This window comes from Pseudophryne corroboree, chromosome 5, assembly GCF_028390025.1.
Source record: "Pseudophryne corroboree isolate aPseCor3 chromosome 5, aPseCor3.hap2, whole genome shotgun sequence".
In the NCBI taxonomy this organism is placed as follows: Eukaryota; Metazoa; Chordata; class Amphibia; order Anura; family Myobatrachidae; genus Pseudophryne; species Pseudophryne corroboree.
In genome coordinates this window covers 583,409,971-583,427,930 of record NC_086448.1, presented here as the reverse complement: position 1 = coordinate 583,427,930, position 17,960 = coordinate 583,409,971, and the positions used below count along the sequence as shown (strand labels likewise).

Here is a 17,960-nt window from a genome sequence, read left to right as displayed (position 1 = left end):
CCCCCCAAGTGGTAGATTTACTAAAGATCATGAAAAAATAAGATTTTAAACCTACCGGTAAATCTTTTTCTCGTAGTCCGTTGAGGATGCTGGGGACTCCGAAAGTACCATGGGGATAGACGGGCTCCGCAGGAGACATGGGCACTTTAAGAAAGACTTTAGGTCTGGGTGTGCACTGGCACTTCCCTCTATGCCCCTCCTCTAGACCTCAGTTAGAGAAACTGTGCCCAGAGGAGATGGACAGTACGAGGAAAGGATTTTTGTTAATCCAAGGGCAAGATTCATACCAGCCACACCAATCACACCGTATAACTTGTGTATCAATTAAAGAGTTAACAGTATGAAAAAATAACGTAGCATCAGTCCAACCTGATGAAACTATAACATATGTAAGCAAAACTATATACAAGTCTCGCAGAAGTAGTCCTCACTTGGGACGGGCGCCCAGCATCCTCTACAGACTACGAGAAAAAGAATTACCGGTAGGTTTAAAATCTTATTTTCTCTAACGTCCTACAGGATGCTGGGGACTCCGAAAGGACCATGGAGATTATACCAAAGCTCCCAAACGGGCGGGAGAGTGCGGATGACTCTGCAGCACCGAATGAGCAAACACAAGGTCCTCCTCAGCCAGGGTATCAAACTTATAGAACTTTGCAAACGTGTTTGAACCCGACCCAGTAGCAGCTCGGCACAGTTGTAGTGCCGAGATCCCTCGGGCAGCCGCCCAAGACGAGCCCACCTTCCTAGTGGAAAGGGCCTTGACCGATTTTGGTAACGGCAATCCAGCCGTAGAATGCGCCTGCTGAATCGTATTACAGAACCAGCGAGCAATAGTCTGCTTCGAAGCAGGGGCGCCAACCTTGTTGGCTGCATATAGGACAAACAGTGCTTCCGTTTTCCTGACTCCAGCCGTTCTGGCCACATAAATTTTCAAAGCCCTGACTACATCAAGGGACTCGGAATCCTCCAAATCTCGTGTAGCCACAGGCACCACAATAGGTTGGTTCATATGAAAGGATGAGACCACTTTTGGAAGGAATTGAGGACGGGTCCATATGTGATAAAGCCGCTAATTTCGACACTCGCCTAGCCGAAGCCAAGGCTAATAAGATGACCACCTTCCAAGTGAGATATTTCAACTCCACCGTTTTAAGTGGTTCAAACCAGTGTGACTGAAGGAAACGTAACACCACGTTAAGGTCCCAAGGCGCCACCGGAGGTACAAAAGGAGGCTGAATATGCAGCACTCCCTACACAAAAGTCTGTACTTCTGGGAGAGAAGCCAATTCTTTTTGAAAGAAAATGGATAAGGCCGAAATCTGAACCTTAATAGAGCCTAATTTTAGGCCCAAATTCACTCCAGTTTGTAGGAAGTGAAGCGGCCCAGGTGGAATTCTTCCGTAGGAGCATTCCTGGCCCCACACCAAGAAACATTTTCGCCATATACGGTGATAATGTTTAGATGTCACGTCCTTTCTAGCCTTTATCAGCGTAGGAATGACCTCATCCGGAATACCCTTTTCCGCTAGGATCTGGCGTTCAACCGCCATGCCGTCAAACGCAGCCGCGGCAAGTCTTGAAACAGACAGGGCCCCTGTTGCAACAGGTCCTGTCTTAGAGGAAGAGGCCACGGATCTTCTGTGAGCATTTCCTGCAGATCCGGATACCAGGTCCTTCATGGCCAATCTGGAACAATGAGGATTGTTCTCACTCCTCTTTTCTTACAATTCTCAACACCTTGGGTATGAGAGGAAGAGGAGGAAATACATAGACCGACCGGAACCGCCACGGTGTCACTAGGGCATCTACAGCTACTGCCTGAGGGTCTCTTGACCTGGCGCAATACCTCTGTAGCTTTTTGTTGAGACGGGACGCCATCATGTCTATCTGGGGTAGTCCCCACCGACTTGCAATCTGTGCAAAGACTTCCTGATGAAGTCCCCACTCTCCTGGATGCAGGTCGTGCCTGCTGAGGAAGTCTGCTTCCCAGTTGTCCACTCCCGGAATGAACACTGCTGACAGTGCGCTTACATGATTCTTCGCCCAGCAAAGAATTCTGGTGGCTTCCGCCATCGCCACTCTGCTCCTTGTGCAGCCTTGGCGGTTTACATGAGCTACTGCGGTGACGTTGTCGGACTGGATCAGAACTGGTTGGTCGCGAAGTAAAGTCTCCGCTTGCCGTAGGGCGTTGTATATGGCTCTTAGTTCCAGGATGTTGATGTGAAGACAAGTCTCCTGACTTGACCAAAGACCTTGGAAATTTCTTACCTGTGTGACTGCTCCCCAACCTCGGAGGCTCGCGTCCGTGGTCACCAGGACCCAGTCCTGAATGCCGAATCTGCGGCCCTCTAGAAGGTGAGCACTCTGCAGCCACCACAGGAGAGATACCCTTGCCCTGGGGGATAGGGTGATCAACTGACAAATCTGTAGATGTGACCCGGACCACTTGTCCAGTGGTCCTGGAAGGTCCTCGCATGGAACCTGCCGAAGGGAATGGCCTCGTATGATGCCACCATCTTTCCCAGGACTCGATTGCAGTGATGCACTGACACCTGTTTTGGTTTCAATAGGTTCCTGACAAGAGTCATGAGTTCCTGAGCTTTTTCTATCGGAAGATAAACCCTTTTCTGGTCTGTATCCAGAATCATGCCCAAGAAGGTTAGACGAGTCGTAGGAACCAACTGCGACTTCGGGATATTGAGAATCCAGCCGTGTTGCTGTAACACCTCCAGAGAAAGTGATACGCTGTTCAGCAACTGCTCTCTTGATCCCGCTTTTATGAGGAGATCGTCCAAGTACGGGATAATTGTGACACCTTGCCTTCGCAGGAGCACTATCATTTCCGCCATTACCTTGGTGAAAATTCTCAGTGCAGTGGATAGACCAAACGGCAACGTCTGAAATTGGTAATGACAATCCTGTACCGCAAATCTTAGGTATGCCTGATGAGGTGGATAAATGGGAACATGAAGGTTTGCATCCTTTATGTCCAGGAATACCATAAAATCCCCCCTTCCAGGCTGGCGATGACCGCTCTTAGCGATTCCATCTTGAACCTTTTCAAGTATAGGTTCAAGGATTTTAAATTTAATATGGCTCTGACCGAACTGTCCGGTTTCGGGACTACAAACTGGGTCGAATAATATCCCCTTCCTTGTTGAAGCAGGGGAACCTTGACCACCACCTGTTGAAGATACAATTTGTGAATTGCATTTAAGACTATCTCCCTTCCCTGGGGAGAAGATGGTAGGGCCGATTTGAAAAACCGGCAAGGAGGTACTTCTTCGAATTCCAGCTTGTAACCCTGAGAAACAATTTCTATTGCCCAGGGATCCACCTGGGAGTGAACACAGATGTGGCTGAAAACTCGAAGACGTGCCCCCACTGGGGCGGACTCCTTTAGCGGAGCCCCAGCGTCATGCGGTGGATTTTGTAGAGGCCGGGGAGGACTTCTGTTCCTGGGAACTAGCTGTGTTGTGCAGCGTTTTCCCTCTGCCCTTACCTCTGGCAAGAAAGGACGCACCTCGTACTTTCTTGTTTCTCTGTGATCGAAAGGACTGCATTTGATAATGTGGTGCTTTCTTAGGCTGTGAGGGAATATAAGGCAAAACATGTGATTTACCAGCTGTTGCTGTGGAGACCAGGTCTGAGAGACCTTCCCCCAACAATTCCTCACCCCTGTAAGGTAAAACCTCCATATGCCTTTTTGAGTCGGCATCACCTGTCCATTGCCGGGTCCATAGGACTCGTCTAGCAGAAATCGACATAGCGTTTATTCTAGAACCCAGTAGACTAATGTCTCTTTGAGCATCTCATATATATAGGACAGCATCTTTTATAAGCTCTAGGGTCAATATAATAAGATCCTTTTCTGGGGTCTCAATTTCTGCTGATAAGGTATCCGTCCATGCTGCTACCGCGCTGCAAACCCAGGCCGATGCAATTGCCGGTCTGAGTAAGGTACCAGAATGTGTGTAAATGGACTTTAGGGTAACCTCCTGCTTGCGGTCAGCAGGATTCCTGAGGGTAGCCATATTCTGGGATGGCAGCGCCACCTTTTTGGATAAGCGTGTCAATGCTTTGTCCACCCTAGGGGAGGATTCCCACCGTATCCTGTCCGTTGGCGGGAAAGGATACGCCATAAGAATCCTTTTGGGAATCTGCAGTTTTTTGTCTGGAGATTCCCAAGCTTTTTCACATAATTCGTTCAACTCATGTGAGGGGGGAAAGGCTATCTCAGGTTTCTTTCCCTTATACATGTGTACCCTCGTGTCAGGGACAGGGGGTTCCTCTGTGTTATGCAAAACTTCTTTTATTGCAATAATCATATATCGAATACATTTAGCCACTTTTGGCTGTAGCTTTGCATCATCGTAGTCGACACTGGAGGCAGAATCCGTGTCGGTATCTGTGTCAACTATTTGGGATAGTGGGCGCTTTTGAGACCCCGAAGGCAACTGCGACATAGGGACAGGCATGGGTTGAGTCCCTGGCTGTACCCTAGCTTCAGCTTTGTCTAATCTCTTGTGCAATAAGTTTACATTAGCACTTAAAACATTCCACATATCCATCCAGTCAGGTGTAGGCGCTGCTGACGGCGACACCTCATTTATTTTTCTCTCTTCCTCCTCCTGAAAGCCTTCTACCTCAGACATGTCGACACACGCGTACCGACACACCACACACAGGGAATCCTTTTATCTGAGGACAGTTCCCCCACAAGGCCCTTTGGAGAGAGAGAGAGAGAGAGAGAGAGAGAGAGAGAGAGAGAGAGAGAGAGAGAGAGAGAGAGAATGCCAGCACACACCCCAGCGCTATATGACCCAGGAAAAAACACGATATAATTATATGTTTACCCAGTAGCGCTGTTTGTAATATGTCACTGCGCCAGTTATGTGCCCCCCCTCTACTTTAAAACCCTCTTTCACAATGGTATTAAGCAGGGGAGAGTCTGGGGAGCTTCCTCTCAGCTGTGCTGTGGAGAAAATGGCGCTGGTGAGTGATGAGGGAGAAGCCCCGTCCCCTCGGCGGCGGGCTTCTGTCCCGCTCAAATATATTGAAAAACTGGCGGGGGCTCTTAGATATATACAGTGGTCAGATAGAGATATATATATCTCTATCTCTATCTATCTATCTATCTATCTATTATACAGAGACTTGGCTGTCAGCACTGCACTACTGGAGGGTCTACCACGTGTTCTAAATTGGTTAGACATTATACCCATTTGAATTGCCTTCACTCCTGAGTCTCTGAGTGTCAGGTTCAAGCTGCTGACCGACGAGGTTCCTTATGCTTGCGAACCAGTTAGATTCTATACACATTTGAATCTTCCCCATATTCGAATATCTGAATGTCAGACTCAAGCTGATGATATATGAGGTATGGTCCTCGCTGTATCAATCAAGTCCCATTGAAATATTGAAACGTTGTTCATTCATCTTTGAATGACCTTTTATGTGCTGACAATATGTTCTGAAATGAAGAGATTTTACCCCTGATGAAGTCTTGGAACAAGACGAAACGCGTTGGTTTATTTATCTATCTATTATCTGATGTTACCTCCGAATCTACAATAAGGAGAAGGAGGAAATCGTAGTGATATATCTACGCTTTTTTCTCATCACTACAAACTGATTGTTCAAATTGTGCGACAAATGTAAATGTATCAACTCTGTATACTTATGAACATTTGTGTCGGGTTTATATGTTGTTTTAATAAATTTTTATGTTAGTATTTGTTATCTGACGTAATTTATCCGGAGAGTACTGTAAGGGTCCGTTTTTAGGTAGGGCGTTGATATAACTCCCTTGGCGCCATCTCCTCTATTTCGTTATATATATATATATATATATATATATATATATATATATATATATATATATATATATATATATCTATCTATCTATCTATCTATCTATCTATCTTATTTTTGCCAGAAAAGAGGTTTATATGCTGCCCAGGGCGCCCCCCCTGCGCCCTGCACCCTTACAGTGACTGCCGTGTGTGAGGTGTATGGGAGCAATGGCGCACAGCTTCACTGGTGTGCGTTACCTCAGTGAAGATCATGAAGTCTTCTGCCGCCTCTGAAGTCTTCTTTTCTTCTCATACTCACCCGGCTTCTATCTTGCGGCTCTGTGAGGAGGACGGCGGCGCGGCTCCGGGACGAACTCCAGGGTGAGACCTGTGTTCTGACTCCCTCTGGAGCTAATGGTGTCCAGTAGCCTAAGAAACAGAGCCTTGAAACTCACAGAAGTAGGTCTGCTTCTCTGCCCTCAGTCCCTCGATGCAGGGAGTCTGTTGCCAGCAGGCTCCCTGAAAATAAAAAACCTAACAAATATACTTTATCAGGAAGCTCAGGAGAGCTCCCTGAAGTGCACCCATCTCCTCTGGGCACAGTATCAAACTGAGGTCTAGAGGAGGGGCATAGAGGGAGGAGCCAGTGCACACCCAGACCTAAAGTCTTTCTTAAAGTGCCCATGTCTCCTGCGGAGCCAGTCTATCCCCATGGTCCTTTCGGAGTCCCCAGCATCCTCTAGGACGTTAGAGAAATAAAAGTGGTAACTCTGCCATTTGCAACCAATCAGCTTCTAGCTATGATTTCTCTATTACATTCAAAGAAAATAATAGAATCTGATCTGATGCTGTGGGCAACACCTCCAATTGACTGCTTTAGTAGCTTTGGTAGATCTACCTCTATGGCTTATTACTGTTTTCTTGGAATACGCAATATACTTTATTGATGTATCCAAGACACATTTGAAAGCAAGAGGCGAATAAACCGTTTCTCCTTTATATCACAAATACCCTAATATCTCGCCATGGCAACCAAAGAATGGTATCTTGCAACAGTGAACCAATCTTTTTTACCATCTCTTCCAAAATAACATTGTGTATCCTTCCTAATTCCCTATAGATTGTAAACTTGCGAGCAGTGCCTTTCTACCTCTAATACGGTCTTTTATTACCCAGTTTTATTTACAGTTTCTTATATAACTTAGCATATATTCCCGCAGCATATTCCGTTGCACTTTACAATTGGAAACAGTAATAAGACTATGTAAGTCTTTAAATACCCAGTTTGTCTTATCACTGTTTCCAATTGTAAAGCGCAAAGGAATATGCTGAGCTATATAAGAAACTGTAAAAAAATAAAATAAATATAAGTTATAGAGCTCCTTACTGAGAAATTGTCATCTTACTATTGGCTGATGCCAATCAGTTACACTTTGGGTTTCAATACAAATTGTCTACCAGCATTCACAGGAAACCTAATGTGTGCAGCCTATCAGCACCAGGCTAAAATAATAGTGGTTCCACAACATGTGGGAGAAGGAACACCAATTGGAAGGTTCTTGACGCAGTAAATAAAGGCAGGATCCTGGATTTCGGGCAACACAAAGTTCACGATATAGAACAAATGTCACCAGTGTAGCCTATTGCCGTTTTTTGTTGCTGTTGGTTTTTAAATAGTTAAGTTGAACCACATCTACAGGTTGAGTCTCCCTTATCCAAAATGCTTGGGACCAGAGGTATTTTGGATATGGGATTTTTCCGTATTTTGGAATAATTGCCTACCATAATGAGATATCATGGCAATGGGACCTAAATCTAAGCACAGAATGCATTTATGTTTCATATATACCATATACACACAGCCTTTAGCCAATATTTTTTATAACTTTGTGCATTAAACAAAGTGTGTCTACATTCACACAATTCATTTATGTTTCATATACACCTTATACACACAGCCTGAAGGACATTTAATACAATATTTTTAATAACTTTGTGTATTAAACAACGTTTGTGTACATTGAGCCATCAAAAAATAAAAGGTTTCACTATCTCACTCAAAAAAGTCCGTATTTCGGAATATTCCGTATTTCGGAATATTTGGATATGGGATACTCAACCTGTACTAATATACTGTAACACAACACCCCTTTTTCAGAGCCTTGTGTTAAGCAGTTTGGGTGGGGATTTCAGTCTACATTTTGGAGCTAGGTTCTAAATTTGTTGAGCCTTACCCTATTGTTTTTTTTTCTGATGGTCTGGCTGTTAGGTGATGCTCTCTTTTCTTAAAAAATAATCTATTGCTCTAGTAGCCGATTTGAAAACTGATGTTTAATATAAATTCAATTGATTTACTGCATTCATTTATTTAGGGGGTGGGGGCAACAAAAAAGTATGTTTGACTTTATCCACTGGGCAGATCAGCAAGTCATTCTTTAGACAGTTCTCATCCTTCAGAAGATAATGGCTATGCAATATTTTAGCAAAAATTAGGTATTATGTAATCTCAATTAATACATGAAAATTAATTATGATTTTACAATTTTATATCAAGACAAAAAACCCTGTGTACATTGTAATAGAATTCCCAGCCCTGTGTCTCGCAAAACTGAACTATCATGTAGTATTAGCATTATTTTTTTTACAAAAGAAAATAATTTCTTTAAATAGAACAATTTGTTTTAATAGAAAATGCAGTATATAAGTCTATTCACAAAACTCTATTGTACATTAATATGTAAACATTTGCAAGATATTTTGGGGGAATTTAAATCTTATACAATTATGAGTCTGGTTTAGGGTGGCCAATCCCTGGCCATTTTTTCAAACCTGGGAATCAGGACTGAAAAATTATCAATTCCGGGATTCCTGGGATTGGTTTGTTTGAATCCCGGACAATTTTTGGCCAAAATACCTCAATCTCGATCCCGGGATTGGCCACCATAGTCTGGCTCTTGTGGAAAGGTAGTAGAGAACAAATTTCCTTTCAAAATTTAAATAGATACATATCTGGGCTGCTTTTGTATTCAATTTTCACCTAATATATTAAGTCCCCATTTATGAATGGGAGGGGTAATCAATTTGAAGTGAGGAGATGTAACTCCCGGGTGAATGCCCATAACTATTCAATTGACTGCATTACACCTGTCACTGAAGTCGGGAAATGTAGTTTTCCGCAACTAGTTCTGAAGCACTAGTTGGTGCATATATATATGCTCGCACATCGGAAATCCGTTAATTGTGGGTTTACAGCATGGGCAACTGAATTCTCCCGTGAGTGTGAAGATATATAGCTAGATTGATCTATCTAATACTAGAAAATTATTTGGCTTCTGACAAAATTAATCGTGTGTGTTATAAGCATGAATTTTGATATATTGTTTTTCGTAAGTAACAAAACAGATACACCGACACATGACGATGCTGTCCATTAACAACACAATTACACCAGTAACACAAATAATTCTGTAATACATAACAAAATTGTGAAATTTAAAACTGTTTTGTAAATCCATGCCATGTATTGAATAGCACATTTACTCAGGTATAAAAAGGTGCCGTGTTAACACTTAATCCTGTTGCAAATATAGATCTACAATACAACACTTAATCCTGTAATAAAATATGTGGTGCGCATAATACATGTAGGTGTAAACTACTAGCCAGGGCTCATTTATTATACTGGAGATTAAGGGTCGAACACTGACTGAAAGTTTATAACCACGTAGATGTTATTTACAGCAGTATAAAGTAAACTATACGTGATCTGAAGCAAGGCTGCATGACTCAGCAAAACTACGGGCAGGAGAATAAAGAAAACTCGCACGCAGAAAAAAAAAAAATGAAGCAACACTCAGCCCTGAGTTGGCCATGTGATACTCATCATCCTTGAACTGCAAAGATGAATGTAGTTTGACTAAGAGCAAAGTCTAAAAAACAGCTGGCAGGAGAATTATTTTTTTTATCACTTGTGTTGCATTTTATGTACAAAGTAAGAAATATGCCAGAATATAAAGCAAGATATTTATATTTAATGATTGTTATCTATTCGGCTTTATTAATTAATAATGTGAATGAAGCTTGCTTTGCACAGACCAACCCAAGGTGAGTACAGCAGGCGATCCATTTATGTAAGCAAGCACAATTAAAAACCTTCAGCTAAATTGGTTATAAAAAATAAGATTTTACTTACCGATAAATCTATTTCTCGTAGTCCGTAGTGGATGCTGGGGACTCCGTCAGGACCATGGGGATTAGCGGCTCCGCAGGAGACAGGGCACAAAAATAAAGCTTTAGGATCAGGTGGTGTGCACTGGCTCCTCCCCCTATGACCCTCCTCCAAGCCTCAATTAGGATACTGTGCCCGGACGAGCGTACACAATAAGGAAGGATTTTGAATCCCAGGTAAGACTCATACCAGCCACACCAATCACACCGTACAACTTGTGATCTGAACCCAGTTAACAGTATGACAAACGTAGGAGCCTCTGAACAGACGGCTCACAACAATAACAACCCGATTTTTTTGTAACAATAACTATGTACAAGTATTGCAGACAATCCGCACTTGGGATGGGCGCCCAGCATCCACTACGGACTACGAGAAATAGATTTATCGGTAAGTAAAATCTTATTTTCTCTGACGTCCTAGTGGATGCTGGGGACTCCGTCAGGACCATGGGGATTATACCAAAGCTCCCAAACGGGCGGGAGAGTGCGGATGACTCTGCAGCACCGAATGAGAGAACTCCAGGTCCTCTTTAGCCAGGGTATCAAATTTGTAGAATTTTACAAACGTGTTCTCCCCCGACCACGTAGCTGCTCGGCAGAGTTGTAATGCCGAGACCCCTCGGGCAGCCGCCCAGGATGAGCCCACCTTCCTTGTGGAATGGGCCTTGACAGATTTAGGCTGTGGCAGGCCTGCCACAGAATGTGCAAGTTGAAATGTGCTACAAATCCAACGAGCAATCGTCTGCTTAGAAGCAAGAGCACCCAGTTTGTTGGGTGCATACAGGATAACAGCAAGTCAGTTCCAGCCGTCCTGGAAACCTATATTTTCAGGGCCCTGACAACATCTAGCAACTTGGAGTCCTCCAAGTCCCTAGTAGCCGCAGGTACCACAATAAGCTGGTTCAGGTGAAACGCTGACACCACCTTAGGAAGAAACTGGGGACGAGTCCGCAGCTCTGCCCTGTCCGAATGGACAATCAGATATGGCTTTTGTGAGACAAAGCCGCCAATTCTGACACTCGCCTGGCCGAGGCCAGGGCCAACAGCATGGTCACTTTTCATGTGAGATATTTCAAATCCACAGATTTGAGCGGTTTAAAATGTGATTTGAGGAATCCCAGAACTACGTTGAGATCCCACAGTGCCACTGGAGGCACAAAAAGGGGGTTGTATATGCAATACTCCCTTGACAAACTTCTGGACTTCAGGAACTGAAGCCAATTCTTTCTGGAAGAAAATTGACAGGGCCGAAATTTGAACCTTAATGGACCCCAATTTGAGGCCCATAGACACTCCTGTTTGCAGGAAATGCAGGAATCGACCGAGTTGAAATTTCTTCGTGGGGCCTTCCTGGCCTCACACCACGCAACATATTTTCGCCACATGTGGTGATGTTGTGCGGTCACCTCCCACCTGGCTTTGACCAGGGTAGGAATGACCTCTTCCGGAATGCCTTTTTCCCTTAGGATCCGGCGTTCCACCGCCATGCCGTCAAACGCAGCCGCGGTAAGTCTTGGAACAGACCTGGTACTTGCTGAAGCAAGTCCCTTCTTAGCGGCAGAGGCCATGAGTCCTCTGTGAGCATTTCTTGAAGTTCCGGGTGCCACGTCCTTCTTGGCCAATCCGGAGCCACGAGTATAGTTCTTACTCCTCTACGTCTTATAATTCTCAGTACCTTGGGTATGAGAAGCAGAGGAGGGAACACATACACCGACTGGTACACCCACGGTGTTACCAGAACGTCCACAGCTATTGCTTGAGGGTCTCTTGACCTGGCGCAATACCTGTCCAGTTTTTTGTTCAGGCGGGACGCCATCATGTCCACCTTTGGTCTTTCCCAACGGTTCACAATCATGTGGAATACTTCCCGATGAAGTCCCCACTCTCCCGGGTGGAGGTCGTGCCTGCTGAGGAAGTCTGCTTCCCAGTTGTCCACTCCCGGAATGAACACTGCTGACAGTGCTATCACATGATTTTTCGCCCAGCGAAGAATCCTTGCAGTTTCTGCCATTGCCCTCCTGCTTCTTGTGCCGCCCTGTCTGTTTACGTGGGCGACTGCCGTGATGTTGTCCCACTGGATCAATACCGGCTGACCTTGAAGCAGAGGTCTTGCTAAGCTTAGAACATTGTAAATTGCCCTTAGCTCCAGTATATTTATGTGGAGAGAAGTCTCCAGACTTGATCACACTCCCTGGAAATTTTTTCCCTGTGTGACTGCTCCCCAGCCTCTCAGGCTGGCATCCGTGGTCACCAGGACCCAGTCCTGAATGCCGAATCTGCGGCCCTTTAGTAGATGAGCACTCTGCAGCTACCGCAGAAGAAACACCCTTGTCCTTGGAGACAGGGTTATCCGCTGATGCATCTGAAGATGCGATCCGGACCATTTTTCCAGCAGATCCCACTGAAAAGTTCTTGCGTGAAATCTGCCGAATGGAATCGCTTCGTAAGAAGCCACCATTTTTCCCAGGACCCTTGTGCAATGATGCACTGACACTTTTCCTGGTTTTAGGAGGTTCCTGACTAGCTCGGATAACTCCCTGGCTTTCTTCTCCGGGAGAAACACCTTTTTCTGGACTGTGTCCAGAATCATCCCTAGGAACAGCAGACGTGTCGTCGGAAACAGCTGCGGTTTTGGAATATTTAGAATCCACCCGTGCTGTCGTAGAACTACTTGAGATAGTGCTACTCCGACCTCCAACTGTTCTCTGGACCTTGCCCTTATCAGGAGATCGTCCATTTTCTTTGAAGAAGAATCATCATTTCGGCCATTACCTTGGTAAGGACCCGGGGTGCCGTGGACAATCCAACCGGCAGCGTCTGAAACTGATAGTGACAGTTCTGTACCACGAACCTGAGGTACCCTTGGTGAGAAGGGCAAATTGGGACATGGAGGTAAGCATCCCTGATGTCCCGGGACACCATATAGTCCCCTTCTTCCTGGTTCGCTATCACTGCTCTGAGTGACTCCATCTTGATTTGAACCTTTGTATGTAAGTGTTCAAATATTTCAGATTTAGAATAGGTCTCACCGAGCCGTCTGGCTTCAGTACCACAATATAGTGTGGAATAATACCCCTTTCCTTGTTGTAGGAGGGGTACTTTGATTATCACCTGCTGGGAATACAGCTTGTGAATTGTTTCCACTACTGCCTCCCTGTCGGAGGAAGACGTTGGTAAAGCAGACTTCAGGAACCTGCGAGGGGGAGACGTCTCGAATTTCCAATCTGTACCCCTGGGATACTACTTGTAGGATCCAGGGGTCCACTTGCGAGTGAGCCCACTGCGTGCTGAAACTCTTGAGACGACCCCCCCACCGCACCTGAGTCCGCTTGTACGGCCCCAGCGTCATGCTGAGGACTTGGCAGAAGCGGTGGAGGGCTTCTGTTCCTGGGAATGGGCTGCCTGCTGCAGTCTTCTTCCCTTTCCTCTATCCCATGGCAGATATGACTGGCCTTTTGCCCGCTTGCCCTTATGGGGACGAAAGGACTGAGGCTGAAAAGACGTTGTCTTTTTCTCCTTTATACGGCAATACTTCCATGTGCCGTTTGGAATCTGCATCACCTGACCACTGTCGTGTCCATAAACAACTTCTGGCAGATATGGACATCGCACTTACTCTTGATGCCAGAGTGCAAATATCCCTCTGTGCATCTCGCATATATAGAAATGCATCCTTTAAATGCTCTATAGTCAATAAAATACTGTCCCTGTCAAGGGTATCAATATTTTCAGTCAGGGAATCCGACCAAGCCACCCCAGCGCTGCACATCCAGGCTGAGGCGATCGCTGGTCGCAGTATAACACCAGTATGTGTGTATATACTTTTTAGGATATTTTCCAGCCTCCTATCAGCTGGCTCCTTGAGGGCGGCCCTATCTGGAGACGGTACCGCCACTTGTTTTGATAAGCGTGTGAGCGCCTTATCCACCCTAAGGGGTGTTTCCCAACGCGCCCTAACTTCTGGCGGGAAAGGGTATACCGCCAATAATTTTCTATCGGGGGAAACCCACGCATCATCACACACTTCATTTAATTTATCTGATTCAGGAAAAACTACGGGTAGTTTTTTCACACTCCACATAATACCCTTTTTTGTGGTACTTGTAGTATCAGAAATATGTAACACCTCCTTCATTGCCCTTAACAAGTAACGTGTGGCCCTAAAGGAAAATACGTTTGTTTCTTCACCGTCGACACTGGAGTCAGTGTCCGTGTCGACCGACTGAGGTAAAAGGACGTTTTAACGCCCCTGACGGTGTTTGAGACGCCTGGACAGGTACTAATTGGTTTGCCGGCCGTCTCATGTCGTCAACCGACCTTGCAGCGTGTTGACATTATCACGTAATTCCTTAAATAAGCCATCCATTCCGGTGTCGACTCCCTAGAGAGTGACATCACCATTACAGGCAATTGCTCCGCCTCCTCACCAACATCGTCCTCATACATGTCGACACACACGTACCGACACACAGCACACACACAGGGAATGCTCTGATAGAGGACAGGACCCCACTAGCCCTTTGGGGAGACAGAGGGAGAGTTTGCCAGCACACACCAAAACGCTATAATTATACAGGGACAACCTTTATATAAGTGTTTTTCCCTTATAGCATCTTAATATATATAATCATATCGCCAAATAAGTGCCCCCCCCTCTCTGTTTTAACCCTGTTTCTGTAGTGCAGTGCAGGGGAGAGCCTGGGAGCCTTCCCACCAGCATTTCTGTGAGGGAAAACCCCTTTTCGGCGGGCTTCTTCTCCCGTTTTTCTGAGACCTGGCAGGGGTTAAATACATCCATATAGCCCCAGGGGCTATATGTGATGTATTTTTTAGCCAGAACAAGGTATTCTCATTGCTGCCCAGGGCGCCCCCTGCAGCGCCCTGCACCCTCCGTGACCGCTGGTGTGAAGTGTGTGACAACAATGGCGCACAGCTGCAGTGCTGTGCGCTACCTCATGAAGACTGAAAAGTCTTCTGCCGCCGGTTTCTGGACCTCTTCACTTTTCGGCATCTGCAAGGGGGTCGGCGGCGCGGCTCCGGGACCGGACTCCATGGCTGGGCCTGTGTTCGATCCCTCTGGAGCTAATGGTGTCCAGTAGCCTAAGAAGCCAATCCATCCTGCACGCAGGTGAGTTCACTTCTTCTCCCCTAAGTCCCTCGTTGCAGTGAGCCTGTTGCCAGCAGGACTCACTGTAAAATAAAAAACCTAAAAACTTTTTCTAAGCAGCTCTTTAGGAGAGCCACCTAGATTGCACCCTGCTCGGACGGGCACAAAAACCTAACTGAGGCTTGGAGGAGGGTCATAGGGGGAGGAGCCAGTGCACACCACCTGATCCTAAAGCTTTATTTTTGTGCCCTGTCTCCTGCGGAGCCGCTAATCCCCATGGTCCTGACGGAGTCCCCAGCATCCACTAGGACGTCAGAGAAATGGATTTTGAGAAAACTCCTACAAATTTTTTCCCCATTTTGTTTACATATGTAAATATTATCTATCACACTCTAATCCAGTGGTTCTCAAACTCTGACCTCAGGGCACCCCCAGCAGTACAGGCTTTACACTTTAAAGGTATCGATGCTTTGCCAGTTTAGTCAGTTGGATTATGACATGTGTGCACAAGCATGGATATCTTTAAAACCTGGAATGTTAAGGTGAATTGAGGACAACCACTGTTCTAATCAATGTGTACACCAAGTCCTCACACAAAGTACAGAAATAGTATTACAAATGGTATTACAGCTTTGTGAAACCATTTGTGTAGGATAATAGGATACATAAAGCACTAATAGATTTGGAACTACTGTTGTAGAAATTACATTTTACATATGGACGATGTTGTGTTACTGCCACTTAAACTGCTTTATTTGTCTCCAAGCCAAAGATTATTAACAAATGAAAGGAATTAAATCATTTTTGATGCAGTTGGCCAAATATATATTTAGCAAATGAACAACAGCATTAACTGGTGACATTCGCAGTACTGCACATGAATACCTTAGTCCCAATACCAACTGGCAGTAAAATGCAGGACAATACTATTTTCAATTTTTTTTTTTTACACCATTCACAGCATACAAAGGGTGTGGGTCTGAATAACACTGGCTCCTATGACATAATATCCTGTGAGCCCAGCATGCAGCCCAAACAATTGTACACAATTTAGTAAGTAGTTTTACCAAACCAGAAATAAATGCTCTCAGGAAAAACAGTAGCTTACGGACAGTTACCCATTGGTGTTAAACATATTTTTATAGCATTTTTATACTGGCACCTATTCGCTCCAAAGACTCAATACCCACTTCTGTATGTAGGTGAATGCAAGGGCATTAATGAACTCTATTGCCTCCCCAGCCACCAGTGTAAGGGGCCCTACACATTTGACGATGCGCCGCCGAGGTGCCCGACGGCCGAAACGGCCGACGAGCGACCCGGCGGCGGGGGGGCAGTGAAGTTTCTTCACTCCCCCCGTCACGCCGCTGCATTGAAGTGCAGGTAAATATGGACGAGATTGTCCATATTGGCCTGCATGCACAGCCGACGGGAGACCAGCGATGAACGAGCGCGGGGCCGCGCATCGTTCATCGCTGGAGTCTCCACACTGAAAGATATGAACGAGTTCTCGTTCATTTATGAACGAGATCGTTCATATCTTTCAGAAAATCGGCCAGTGTGTAGAGCCTATAAGTCCACATTTAGTGTTACACATGCTATGACGCGCCTCATTGCTTAAAGTCAGGTTGAGGAATTGATTTAATTTTAACTTAGTAGTGCAAACAATATATAAGCCTACACTTATAGCAAAGTATTAGGTATGTTTTGTGTAGAAAGTAACACTGATATAAGCTTCCAAAGGAGGAAATCACGAGACCGCCTGTCGGGATCCCGGCAGTCACAATGTCGACGCCAGAATCCTGACACGCGGTGAAATGCTGCCGCCGTAATACCGGCACCAGGCTTTTCTCCCTCTGTGGGTGTCCCGCAAGGGGCTTTCTAGCGCTCGCCCCGCTGTCTGCATACTGGTGGCCGAGATCCCGCTGTCGAGATCATGACACTGGGTTCCCAGCTGCCGGTGAAAGGTATGTATTCCGCTTCTTATGTCATCTCAGTTATCATATCTTATATATGTCCTGTCATTACAGTAGAATTATTCTGAAATATTACTTATACCCTTTTCCAGACTGCCTGAGGTGGATCGTACATGGGAGCCTGACACGGGAGCTCCCAGTGTGTGACCCGCCTCAGGCGCCCCCCTCTGCAACCCGGCAATATGCCGGGTTGGTGGTGTCAGCAGTGACGGCGCTTGGAGATCACATGATCTCCAAGAGCCGCCCGCACACACACAGTTAACGGGAAACAGGTCGCATTGACCCGGCTTCCGTTCACGCCCCAAAGTGAGAAGGTGCTCGCGTCCAAGGTTGAAATACCGGGTAGCTTGACCTGGTATTTCGACCTTTGCACCTTTCAGTCCGCACCTGAGCACAGGTTATGCGCGCTCATGTGCCAATAACCCGTGTTCATAAGTGGCGGTCTGAAAGGGGTATAAAATAAGAATTTACTTACCGATAATTCTATTTCTCGGAGTCCGTAGTGGATGCTGGGGTTCCTGAAAGGACCATGGGGAATAGCGGCTCCGCAGGAGACAGGGCACAAAAGTAAAGCTTTCCGATCAGGTGGTGTGCACTGGCTCCTCCCCCTATGACCCTCCTCCAAGCCAGTTAGGTACTGTGCCCGGACGAGCGTACACAATAAGGGAGGAATTTTGAATCCCGGGTAAGACTCATACCAGCCACACCAATCACACCGTACAACTTGTGATCTAAACCCAGTTAACAGTATGATAACAGCGGAGCCTCTGAAAAGATGGCTCACAACAATAATAACCCGATTTTTGTAACTATGTACAAGTATTGCAGATAATCCGCACTTGGGATGGG

General features: G+C 45.7%; 1 protein-coding gene across 1 annotated transcript in view; it reads right to left on the bottom strand.

Moving 5' to 3' along the window:
* LOC134928079 (cytochrome b5) overlaps positions 1–17,960 on the bottom strand; it is a 115,888-nt gene that overhangs the window by 45,186 nt on the left and 52,742 nt on the right. The window lies entirely within an intron of this gene.